Raw genomic sequence first — 10,301 nt, 5'->3', positions numbered from 1 at the left:
AAAAATTAGTTTTTTCCGTTCACAGATGAGTCATGTATATAGTAGGTATATAAAAACACGCGCCTATACGAATGCAACGTTGTGTCAAAATTTCAAAGTAATCGGTAAAGAGGTAAAATCGGTAAGGAAGTGTCTGGGATGCTCCTGGACGCAGGTTCAAATCCTCGTCACGGCCCTTGTGGATTTGTTCATTTGATGCATCATGTTATTGAGATATCTGTGTGTGTAATCGGTAAAGAGGTTTCGAAGATTTTCCTCACAAGAAAAACACATGAAAACACAGTTTTTCAAACACTCATACTTTTTTCCCTTCACAGACACGACATCTATATAGTATGTATATTAAAACTGGCTCCGATGCGAATAGAACGATATGTGAAAATTTCAAAGCCATCCGTGAAGAACTTTCGGAGATTAGCGATTATGAACAAACGAACATTTCCATTTTTTATTTATATAGATATATGAGTGCCCAGTGTTGACTAGCAAGAAGGAGGTGCAAAAATATCTAGGTAAGTGTGTAAATTATAATAAGTTCTGTTAAAAAAAAATGCAGCAAATTCAGAACCTTTGACAAACTTGCCATGTAAAAATTTGTAGTTTAAATGGTCTCAGGAATGTGACGATGCTTTTACTAAATTAAAAGGAATGTTGTCATCTAGTCCGGTGTTAGCTACTCCTGACTACTTTAAGATATTCAAACTATATATAGATGCTTCAGACTGGGATGCGGGTGCTGAACTATTGCAAGAGGATAATGAGGGTATTAGCAATTTCGCGCTTAGGATTATCCATGAGTCGTCACCGTATTTTCTTACGTTTCCGCATAACAGACGACGCCTGTAGTCCATCGAAAAAATATTTCTATAAATTCCATTTTCTAACCGAAATGGATGGGGATACTCTCAGATTTTTCTCCATGAAATTCCCGTTCTCCCTCACCGAAAATTTTCAGAAAAATTTGAATCTGTATATATCTGTATATATCCCAAAAAAAGAATTGAGTCTCGATGAGGGTACAATGGGATGGCGCGGCCGCCTCTCTTTCAAGGTCTACAATCCCAACAAGCCTGATAAATATGGTGTAAAATTTTATATGTTGGCCGAAGGGAAATCAGGCTACATATATAAATTTGATGTGTATTGTGTAATTGGAAAAACGACAGTGGAAACCGTGATGGGGTTGATGGTGCCCCTAGTCAACAAGGGTTATCATTTGTATATGGATAACTACTATAACTCGGTAAGCCTAAGAGAACAATTACGTGAAGTGGGTAAAAAAAAAGAGTAAAGTAAAAAAAGTAAAGAGTAAAGTATGAGTAAAAAAAAAACACAAAGTATGTTTGGGGGTGTGGTGGGTGTGGCTCTGGGTGTGGCAGTGGGTTCCCTTTAGCCGTTGATATATCCAACACGTGGGAAATATTTGTATGTGTTATGTATATGTCTGTGTAGGGAATTTTACTGCGATCACTGTCATACAAATTATAAAATGTTTCAACAAGTATAAACACGACAAACATCAAACCAACGAAAACAATGCATTCGTTTCTGCCGCGAACGCATACTGAGCGACGTGGTTCTATATTTGGCGCTTCTCTTACACATGCTTTGTACAATTGTTATACATTTCATCTTATAGAAAATTTTATTGCGAACACATTGGTATAAAAAAGAAATACGTACATAGAAAAGTAGGGTCAGGAAACGTATAAATGTATAAACTTTCCAAGCATGATTTCCCCCCTGTGTTTTCGCCAGTGCGCTCGCGGCTAACTACTCTCCACTTCACACACTCTTGCGGGTGGGCAATTACCTATATTAAACATTCATATGCATATGTCCGTGTAGAGAATTTTATTGCGATTCCAATGATACCAAAATTAGCGATGTAGGACAACTGTAGGCTTCGCAACCATTAAGAGAGTGGAAACATTTTGTTGCTGTTTGGCGCTCTCGGCGAGTGATCTGCATAGTTTTTTATTTGGTGTTGATACTCCTTATGCTTGGGCGGCATTTTATAGGTATGCTCTTATAGACAATTTCATTGCGAACACAGTAATACCAAATTTAAATACGTGCGCCTTCAATTTTTGTCAGGACAGTCAAAAGAGTGTACACTTTTTCGGTCTTACCGCGTAGGCGCGCGAAGTGCCGAAAGCATCTGGGGTATTGTTTTTTTTTTGAGCACCGAGAGTGCGAAAGTGTTTCATCCAATACATTAGTATTAAAAAAAGTTTACCAACTCTCAACAGAATTACTTCACAGTAAAGAAAGAGGAATTATCATTATTACTAGCTGTTAAAAAAATTGACATTTATGTATCAGGCAATACTATTGAAGTGTTCACTGACCACAACCTCTTAACATTTATTGCTAGCATGAAGAATTTCAATCAGAATATATTAAGGTGGTCTCTATTCTTGCAAGAGTACAATCTGGTCATCAAACATATTCCAGGGAAAAATAAATATAGTAGCAGATGCACTTTCTAGGTTGCCTGGACCTGGGGTGACTTAGAATTTTACTACTGCACAGAAATGTATATATTATTGTGTATCTGTTGGCCATTATATATCATTTACTGTTTGTTAAAAATTATTAAGAAATCTGTTTGAAGTATTGAACCTTTGTGAAATTCATTCATGAATTTCTCATTTTTTTTCACCACGGCTTAAAAGGGGTGTTATATATCTTACCTCCTGTGGAGGTTAGTTTCTATTATAAAGCATTTACTGCTATAGGTGGATTAGATAATATTTTCTTGAAAGAAATTTGCAGCTGGTAATTGAGAGGCCGCGAGTGACTATTATTTCTCCGCTATTAAATTAGTACGCTTCATATAACGTGGATTGGCATAGCAAAACTATGTGAATGAAAAGTGCCCTCAATCAAAAAACCTGCATGGAGAATATGGTAAATGAAATCAATAAAGTGTTTGATTGGAAATGTAAAAGAATAGAGTATTAAAGAAAGATGACGCTACAGGGGCAGACGCAATTTTGACCTTACGAGAGGAGGAAAGTTAACGAAGATTCCTTGTTTCCTAAGGGTTTTCTCTGGCCGTTCAATCAGATAAGTCACAGGGTTGCAAGGAAGAGTAAAATGCACTGAAAGCCTACTGAGCAGTTTGTTTTAAGAGAGTCCTGATTTCCTACGGATTATATACGTGTCACCCCCTACCCCACACCACCGGGTACTCCTGGTGTTTGTGGACATCACCGAACCCCCTACCCCACTGCACACTATTAGGCTATTACACCACTAGGTTATTACACCACTAGGTTATTACACCACTAGGTTATTACACCACTAGGCTATTACACCACTAGGCTATTACACCACTAGGTTATTACACCACTAGGCTATTACACCACTAGGTTATTACACCACTAGGCTATTACACCACTAGGCTATTACACCACAAGGTTATTACACCACTAGGCTATTACACCACTAGGTTATTACACCACTAGGTTATTACACCACTAGGTTATTACACCACTAGGTTATTACACCACTAAGTTAATACACCACTAGGTTATTACACCACTAGGTTATTACACCACTAGGTTATTACACCACTAAGTTAATACACCACTAGGTTATTACACCACTAGGTTATTACACCACTAAGTTAATACACCACTAGGTTATTACACCACTAGGTTATTACACCACTAGGTTATTACACCACTAGGTTATTACACCACTAGGTTATTACACCACTAGGTTATTACACCACTAGGCTATTACACCACTAAGTTAATACACCACTAGGTTATTACACCACTAGGTTATTACATCACTAAGTTAATACACCACTAGGTTATTACACCACTAGGTTATTACACCACTAGGTTATTACACCACTAGGTTATTACACCACTAGGTTATTACACCACTAGGCTATTACACCACTAAGTTAATACACCACTAGGTTATTACACCACTAGGTTATTACACCACTAAGTTAATACACCACTAAGTTATTACACCACTAGGTTATTACACCACTAGGTTATTACACCACTAGGTTATTACACCACTAGGTTATTACACCACTAGGTTATTACACCACTAGGTTATTACACCACTAGGCTATTACACCACTAGGCTATTACACCACTAGGTTATTACACCACTAGGCTATTACACCACTAGGTTATTACACCACTAGGCTATTACACCACTAGGTTATTACACCACTAAGTTAATACACCACTAAGTTATTACACCACTAGGTTATTACACCACTAGGTTATTACACCACTAGGTTATTACACGACTAGGTTATTACACCACTAGGTTATTACACCACTAGGTTATTACACCACTAGGTTATTACACCACTAAGTTAATACACCACAATATTATTATATCACTAAACTATTACACCACTAAACTATTACACCACTAGGTTATTACACCACTAGGCTATTACACCACTAGGTTATTACACCACTAGGCTATTACACCACTAGGTTATTACACCACTAAGTTAATACACCACTAACTTATTACACCACTAGGTTATTACACCACTAGGTTATTACACCACTAGGTTATTACACCACTAGGTTATTACACCACTAGGTTATTACACCACTAGGTTATTACATCACTAGGTTATTACACCACTAAGTTAATACACCACAATATTATTATATCACTAAACTATTACACCACTAGGTTATTACACCACTAGGTTATTACACCACTAGGTTATTACACCACTAGGTTATTACACCACTAGGTTATTACACCACTAGGTTATTACACCACTAGGTTATTACATCACTAGGTTATTACACCACTAAGTTAATACACCACAATATTATTATATCACTAAACTATTACACCACTAGGTTATTACATCACTAGGTTATTACACCACTAAGTTAATACACCACAATATTATTATATCACTAAACTATTACACCACTAGGTTATTACACCACTAGGTTATTACACCACTAAGTTAATACACCACAATATTATTATATCACTAAACTATTACACCACTAGGTTATTACACCACTAGATTATTATTCAACTAGATTATTACACGTGTTGGTAAGTACACTTCGGGATAATTACACAACTATATTTTAACACCACTTGGGTATTTCACCAAATGGTTATTACACCATTTTTTGTTTGTACCACTATACTATAATACCATCTGATTATTACACCACTTAGCTATTACACTACAAGGTTATTATACTACTAGATTATTGCACCACTAGATTATTACACTAATAGGTTATTGAACCACTAGATTATTACACCACTTTTTTCTTTCTTTTGTTCTTAATTAAATAATATACAATATAAAGATCATATTTACATCAATCTACAAGGGAAAAACTACATTTATATTTATTTCATGTAATTCTCAATAAACCCATTTTTTCCATATCATCACCGAGCATGAGCAGTAAACATCAATACTTGATCGTAGGGTTTATGGATCTTATACTTGATCCTGTCATGCAATAACTTCAATATTCTGTCTACTGAGTAACCCTCCTGCCTGTTTATCTGATATATATATATTTATTTTTATAACCCTACTGACTGCCAATGCACACACACACACAGTAACCCTCTTGCCTGCCTATCCACACACAGTAACATTCCTGCCTGCCTACCTTCACACAGTAATCCTCCAGCTTGCCTATCCACACACAGTAACCTTCCTGCCTGCCTACCCTCACACAGTAATCCTCCAGCCTGCCTATCCACACACACAGTAACCCTCTTGCCTGCGTATCCAAACACAGTAACCCCCTCCAGCCTGCCTATTTACACACACACAGCGTATAATAATGATTGTATTTTTAATTTTCATTCATTTTATTTCAATATGAAACATCAAAAACCACATTAAATCCATTCTAATGCATGGTCCACATAAATCATTAAGAATATCTGTCATCCAGTTTACTAAAACATATTTCCGCTCACAGAAATAAAATATATGCATATTATTCTCAATTTCAGAACATTGGTCAAACCTAATGCTGTCCTTAGTGACCAACTTGTACTTAATGACCAAATGACGACCTATCATTTGTAGGGAGGGTCTCATGAATGGCGATACAATAATAAATGTTGTTTTAGATCAATAAATTTAACATGAAGGTTTGACCATATTTCTCGCCAGTTAAAGAGTGGATATGCCTCTTCTACTCTAGGAACTACAAGAGCATTACTCAAGTAGTTTATTACACTCCTGCATTATTACACCAATAGATTATTACACAACTTGGTAATTATAGCACAAGGGTTTTGCACCACTAGATTATTACACCACAAGATTATTACACAACTACGTTATTACATCGTTAGGTTATTACACCACTAGATTATTACACCACTAGGTTATTACACCACTAGATTATTACACCACTAGGTAATTACACCACTAGGTTATTACACGACTAGATTATTAGTATACCATTACATTATTACACTACTAGATTATTACACCACTAGATTATTATATCACTAGAGTATTAGTATACTGTGAGATTTTTTTTTCTTTGACAATTATCGAAAGAATTAATTCCTAGTAAGGTTACGTTAATCGTAACTACCTGGCAAGAGAGGCAGACCTTAAACAGCAAGAGCTGCCAGTGGCAGATATTTAATCTTAAAGCCTAAGATCATAGGACCGCGGGAGCAAACCGCCAGGTGAAACCACCCGGGTAACACCTGTCACTTAGGTCGCTGGCTCCTCCTAGTTGACAAACTAATAAAGGGTAGCCGACGGATTCTCACTTCGTATTTATAGAAGTGTGGTGCTGTGCAATGGACTCGAGCTTCAGATACAGATTTGATATGAACATAAGCAGGCAAAGCATTGCAGAACATGAAATGTGGGGCAGTAATATTGGAAGGTTTGACGTAAACAACCATTTTCTATAACTTACAATTTATTCACAAAAACAAACTAAAACTACTACAACAAAGAATTTACGTTACTTTACTGTCACTCCAGTGGCACATTCAAGAGCAGCTAATCAACAGCCTGATGGACCCACGGTATCCTTATCCCGTCGTCGCTGACTGACTAATGACACTAACTGAACACAGTGGTGCCCACTGGTGACGCAAGCTTGCAATCAATATTGTCACGTCTTCACGGTGAACAAATACTATAATCACAAAACTTGACTGGCGCTCGCTGCTCTCAACGAGGTACCAAGTAACAAGGCGGTTAATTTAAACATTAAAGTGTTATTATTATTTAATTAATAATTATCACTTTAATGCACACACGTCGTTTATACACGACGGGCTTGTTTAACGGGTTCCGCAACCGCGTCGTAAATAGCCGCGCAATGTAAAAAAAAAAACATAAAATCCAATTCTTATTCGATCGACTTGAGGTTAGTATGAAAATGTTTGCCATTAAATTTCCGTTTTCTTTAACAGACACATGGCCTATTTGGGAAAACGGCATTGTATTGTAACTTAGTGGAGAGACTATTGAGGTGTTGACACAACGAGGGTAATCGCCCACTTCACACACTTTGGTGTGGGCCGCGATCATGATTCTACATTTATATGCATATGTCTGTGTAGGGAATTTTATTGCGAGTTCAGTGATATAAAATTTAACGCTGTATGACTAATGTGGAGCTGACAACAAACAAAAGAGTATGAACATTTTGTTGCTGTTTGGGCGTCACGGCGAGTGATCTACATTTTATTTATTTCGTGGTGGGATAGCTAATGCTTTGGTGACATGTTATACATATGATCTTGTAGAGAATTTTATTACCAACACATTGATACCAAAATGAAATACGTAGCTCGAGAATTGGTGTCAGGAGAGTGAAAAGATTACACACTTTTTGGTGTTTACGCTCGAGCCCAAAACGCCGCGCGCACAATGCGCTATTTTTTTCACGAGGCCCGGGCGCATTAAAGTGTATTAATCCAAGAATGATAACCCCTTATAAAAATCTTACGTTAACACTTGTCTCTCAGGACAATCAACAACAAAAGTTACTCTAAATAAATTGAAACAATTACGTTAATACAGGTGACTCAACGACAATCAATTGGCAGCAATAACTCGTAAATCAATTAATTACATCAACTTAAAAGTCAAGCATTCGGTGAGTAATTCCCAATTAATTACTGAATACAACAACCTATTAATTCAGACGAGTATTGGCGAAGCCTACTGTCTCTCAACTGACAGTTCACTTCCGGTCTTACGACAAGATTACCTTAACGAGGGTAGACTACTGTACCACACAAGTTTACAACACACCGTGTAAACAACAACATCAACACCTGGTGAATTCACTAAGTGGCGGTTACTAATCCTCTTTAATTAGCTACGAGTGCTTAATCACTCTGTCCGCAGACAGATCTGATCAGTGCAACGAATTACAGCAGCTTAATTACAGCGCAATTGACTCCGATCATAACAGACCGTCAACCCCTTACGTTAATCAATCAATTAACGACAGCTCGTTAAATCGTTAACACTACGTTAGTCTTCACTTGACAATTCCTCCACTGCGTGAACTTCACTGTGGCTGTGGCCTTTACACGTCCGTACGTTAATCACAACAATGTTCAACACAACAAGTCACCTCATTAAGTAAATGTGACCCCCGGTGACGTTAAATGACTTTAATTCTCACGGAATCCTTCACAGTACACAATGCATTCCACCAAGGACAAACTTGTCAACGGTTTACACTCGGTACAACACAGTACATCCCTGCCACTCACAGCAAAACTTGTAAATGACTTCCCCTGTAAATTATCTACCAATAATTAACACTTTACCACAACACAACGGTAAAATAAACGCTGGCCAATATAACAATAGAAATTATTTAAAACCAAGGGAAACCTCCCTGTTACCACTTTCACTGCTGAAAAAGGGTATCAAATTAGAGCAAATTACATACACAGCACATAGAAAAAATGGAAACAAATAAAACTCACTTTACTCCACCACTGAATGTGTCTCTAGGTGTCCTCACACACGTCAAACTCACAGTTGGGCTCAACCTCAACTTGGAGACGGCAAACAGGGTAAACTCACACGTCTCCAATTCCCATTCACCTCACTAGGTGGTCGACTTGGGACAGAGAACAGACGGAACACTGGGGGCGAAACGAACTTCAGAGTTTTATTACCCAAAACGGAAATAGTGTACTTACATCAATCTTGCGGGCCCGCCACACACACTCACATACATACACGTCAACCTCACTCCCACTGCTGCTGCTGGATGATGTTTTAGGCATCCTTACTTCTTACACGTGGTCAGGTGGAGCACGGGGTTAGCTCCACACAGAGGCCAGGTGGCGCGAATACGCCAGCATAGGGCAGCCCAGGGTGCGCACACAACAGATTACACAGCTGGGATGCGGTACCACGCCCATCCACTTGACACGGTACCCCAGGATACGACGGTACACGGTGTTGCACGGTACACGAGACAGAGTCCTTCACTGTTCACTTCTAATTCCTCGGAATTGCGAATTTAAGGTTTCTCTCATATCACTGAAACCTTCTCTAGCACGTCTCACTGCAGTACCTTCAAGCACAGATACGATAGACGGCGGATGTCACTAACCCAGGCCGATATTAACAGCCTCACTCAGTCCAGTTGCTCTGAGATGGCATCTCACAATCAAGCGGCTTAGATGACAAAAGTTCACACTGGTAATTCGTCGAATACACCTTTTGGCGATGCCGGATTCTTACATACGGCACTCGCAAAGATAGCAAGATGATAAGCGTGACTTTAGTTACGTTGCAGGCGGTACTTCATGGTGCTTGACCATTAGCACGAGAAGTACATCTTCCTATGGCAACGTTCTATGTAAGAATGATTTTTTCCCGCGAAAACGGCCCAGGGGATACCATGCGGCACCCCTCAGCGTCTTGACCAATCACGGCTCAGCATTCCTGAGGCCCAAGCGCTTTGGACAATGGCGCATCTTGCCTCAGAATGCTACCCCCTCTCTCACGAGGTGGACACGTGATAGGGGGGGTGGTCTACAGCCGTTAACTCCCCATACCTCCCTCTCTACACTTGACTTGTACAAAATTTTCCCTGAAATCAACTCCCTCCTGTAATTTCCTTCACAGACCTGATACAACGATCAGAATGACATCAATGACTAGCAAATGTCACGGGCTGTCCAACGACACCTACACGACTGAGGAAAAATTATATTCAGAAAGTTGAATCACGGTGCACATCACTGGTGCACTATGCAATTTCGTACTTCATTCAGTGCACGAGAGAGCAGGA

Source organism: Procambarus clarkii, chromosome 88 (assembly GCF_040958095.1).
Source record: "Procambarus clarkii isolate CNS0578487 chromosome 88, FALCON_Pclarkii_2.0, whole genome shotgun sequence".
Classification (NCBI taxonomy): domain Eukaryota; kingdom Metazoa; phylum Arthropoda; class Malacostraca; order Decapoda; family Cambaridae; genus Procambarus; species Procambarus clarkii.
Note: the sequence above shows the minus strand (reverse complement) of the source record.